This window comes from Neomonachus schauinslandi, chromosome 9 (assembly GCF_002201575.2).
Source record: "Neomonachus schauinslandi chromosome 9, ASM220157v2, whole genome shotgun sequence".
Lineage (NCBI taxonomy): Eukaryota > Metazoa > Chordata > Mammalia > Carnivora > Phocidae > Neomonachus > Neomonachus schauinslandi.
In genome coordinates this window covers 86,585,865-86,589,881 of record NC_058411.1, presented here as the reverse complement: position 1 = coordinate 86,589,881, position 4,017 = coordinate 86,585,865, and the positions used below count along the sequence as shown (strand labels likewise).

The window sequence follows — 4,017 nt, the reverse complement described above, 5'->3', positions numbered from 1 at the left end:
TCAAAAATACAAAGTCTTAACGTTACACTATGTTGTTTCAAGAGAATTCAGTAGACAATTTGAATGAAAATTTGAAGGAGGAAAGAAACAAGCAGAATCCAAGAACAGGGTCTGAATGGAAGGGTTATGGTTGGAGTCAGAGAACAATAAGGAAAGATAAGGGATCACATGAAGGGCTGTCCCTGCCCTGAGCTAAATACCAGATGAAATGGACCCCTGACTGCTAAGAAAATCTGCATTGTCAACACCATTCTTTAACCATATAATACTTGATTCTAGATTCCTCATGAGGAATGCACAATACCACTATCCCAAGTTTCAGATCTGTGTAACCCATCAACTTGAACTTATTATGTAATGTAATTTAAGGCATTAATTTTCCAAATAGTGATTTATTGATCCAATGACCAAAATAAGTTTCCAAAAGTGCTTAACATACGCCAAAGGAGTAATTTGTTATACTGGAGGAAAGTAGACCTTCCTTCTAAATCAGTGTGACTTACAGACATACTTACATACTTTGCATTTATATTACGTGAGCTAAAAGCGTCATGTTACAGTTCACAGATGCCATTTACATAAAGGGAACTGATGCCAATCAAATCCTACTAATGTACAATAAGCACAGAATAACAAAGAGGACAATGGCCCATATTCAGTAGCCCCCTAGCCAATTGTAAAGAGGCACCAACTAAAGTGGTGAAGTGATATCACTTCCAGTCTGCCCAGTGTTCTGTTTTGCAGTTTCATCCATTCCGTGGGACCTCTTCTTATAAACTATGAGCCTTCTTTCTCCTGGCTGCCATGCATCCTAGAGTTGATAACAAATTGCTGCTGTCCACCAGCTTATTACGTCTTCTCAATGACCAAAGCAAATCCATACTCATGTAAATGTGCCTTTTCCTTGGTAGAAGTTGAAATTGGTTACACATAGTTAATCATACCGTAGCGTCACCTCTACAGTTAGAAACTGTCATTAAGTCTCTCATTAGCCTGCTCCAAACTCAATAATCCCAATGGGTTCAGTGTTTTCCAGTCAACCCTCTAATCATTTTCACTTTTATTCTCATTTCCTCTGGACCGTATCCAAATTCTCTATATCCCAGATCAATAATAGGATTGAAATTAATCTCACCACAATAGCAGTTAAGACTAAAACCACATGAACTATATTGGGAGAATCACTTCATATTTCTAATGCTTGCCTTTTAGAGCTTGATGTGAAATACGTTATTAACTTTGTTACTTAGTAATCTAGGCCTTATTCAACTATGTTTATAGAATCTAACTGAATCACACCAACTCATATTCAAGTTCTACTTACTGCCCCCAAACAGTGTTCTGGATATTACTTATTTTTTTCTGAGTGAATGATACTGAATATAGCAATTAAAATATTAAGGTTAATAATTTATCCAATTTCTAATGACATTTTAATTTTAATTAATTTCTATAGGACCCTAGTCTAAGTTATACTGTCCACATTGAAGTATGTTTATTTATATATTATATATACATATGTAAAATATTATAATCCTTTAACAAAGAATTCTAATGAGCTTGACGTAGATACTATAATAAGGAAATAATAAAAAATGCAGTCAAAGATTATTCAAAAGATGCATCAAAGACATTCATCGTGGAATTGATGACAGAGAAAATAATTATGAATTATAAACTATAATTGTATAATTATAAATTCCCTAATAAAATTGCCAACACTAAGAATATGATTAAATACTTTTACTGGAATCAGCCATTTTTGACTTAATTAACAGAGGGAAATAAATCCTCCATATATAATTTCAGTGTAGCCTTTATTGCAATGAGTTTGCTGCCAGAACACAAGTGTCATGAAAACTACTGCTAAATCTAAACCAAAATAGGAAAGAAAAGACTCGTATTAACATCAACATCATTAGACATGTAGATCCAGGCAAGTCCACCACTATGGCCATGTGATCTACAAATGTGGGAAGACTGACAAAAACAACCATTGAAAAACTTGAGAAGGAGGCTGCTGACATGGGAGAGCGCTCCTTCAACTATGCCTGGGTCTTGGATAAGCTGAATGTGTGCCTGGGATCACCATGATAACTCCATGTGGAAATTTGAGACCAGAAAGTATTATGTTTCTATCATTGATGATGCCCCAGGATACAGGTACTTTATAAAAACACAATTTTAGGCACATCTCAGGCTATGCCTAAAATTTTCTGCCCTGATTGTTGTTGCTGGTGTTGGTGAATTTGAAGCAGGTATATCCAAAAAACTGTCAGACCTATAAGCATGCCCTCTGGCTTACACACCAGCTGTGAAAGAACTAATTGTTGGTGTTAACAAAATGGATTCCACTGAGCCACCCTTCAGCCAGAGAGATATCAAGGAAATTAGGAAGGAAGTTAGCACCCACATTAAGAAACTGGCTGCAACCCAGACCCAGTAGCTTTGTGCCAATTCCTGGTTGGGATGGTGAGATCATGCTGGAGCCAAGTACAAACATGCTTTGGTTCAGGGGATGGAAAGTCACCAGTAAAGATGGCAATGCCAATACTGCCTGAAGCTCTGGATTGCATTCTGCCACCAGTTCATCCAACTGACAAGCCTTGGGTTTGTTCTTCTAAGATGTCTACAAAATCGCTGGTGTTGGTACTGTCTCTGGGAGACTGTGTTCTCAAACATGGCGTTGCGGTCATTTTTGTTACCATCAATGTTACAACTGAAGAAAAGTCTGTTGAAATGCACCATGAAGTTTGAGTGAAGCTCTTCCTCAGGACAGTGTGGACTTCAGCCTCAAGAATGTGTCTGTCAAAGATGCTCATCATTGCAGGTGGATGGTGATAACAAAAATAACCCACCAATGAAAGTAGCTGGCTTCACTGCTCAGGTGATTACCCTGAACCACCCACACCCAATCAGTGCTGGCTGTGAACCTGTGCTGGATTGTCACACAGCTCACGTTGCTTGCAAAGTCTGTTGAGCTGAAGGAGAAGATGGATCACCATTCTGGTAAGAAGCTGGAAGACGACCTCAAAGTTCTGAAATCTGGTGATGCCATCATGATTGACATGCTTCTTGGAAAGCTTATGTGTTGAGAGCTTCCCTGACTATTCTCTGGCTCATCTGGCCATTTGTTATTTCTTTTTTTTTTTTTTAAAGATTTTATTTATTTATTTGAGACAGAGAGAATGAGAGAGAGAGAGCACATGAGAGGGGGGAGGGTCAGAGGGAGAAGCAGGCTCCCCGCCGAGCAGGGAGCCCGATGCGGGACTCGATCCTGGGACTCCAGGATCATGACCTGAGCCGAAAGCAGTCGCCCAACCAACTGAGCCACCCAGGCGCCCGGCCGTTTGTTATTTCAAATGGACTGTTGCTGTGGGTGTCATCAAGTCAGTGGACAGGAAGGTTGCTGGAGCTGGTAAGGTCATTAAGTCTTCCCATAAAACTCAGGAGGCTAAATGAATATTATCTCTAATAACTGCCACCCCAGTCTTAATCAGTGGTGGAAGGTCTAGAACTGCTTGTCTCAAGTTTAATGGTAAAGTCTGGTTAATGATAAAAATGCAATGTAAAACATTCAGAGGGAAAAGAGATGTTTTATGTATTATTTGTTTTTTTTCTGTGGCAATTCTGTGGCAATAAAATCAGTACTTTTTAATGGAAACAATTTGACCAAAAATCTGTCACAGAATATTGAGACCTATTAAAATAAAGTTTAATGAGAAAAAAATTCAGTGTAAAAACAAAATACAAAACTATACATATAAGATCAAAAGAAAATGAAGATAGACAGATACCTGGATAAATATATACACATAGAGAAATGTAGAAAAATAGCTGAAGGTAATCAATCAATAGCAGTAATTGTCTCTTGATAATTACAGGTGATTTTTGTTTCTTTTTTTCCCCCCCCCCCTAAAATTCCGTTTTCCCTCTTGTGTGTGTGTGGTCTTTTTTATTTTTTATTTTATTGTCTTTATTTATATATATATTTATTTATTTTAAGTATAATTGACA

The 4,017-nt window shown here is 37.7% G+C and overlaps 1 pseudogene; it reads left to right on the top strand.

The window, feature by feature from the left end:
• Positions 1–1,958: 1,958 nt before the first annotated feature.
• LOC123325718 lies at positions 1,959–2,980 on the top strand (annotated as a pseudogene).
• Positions 2,981–4,017: the final 1,037 nt, after the last annotated feature.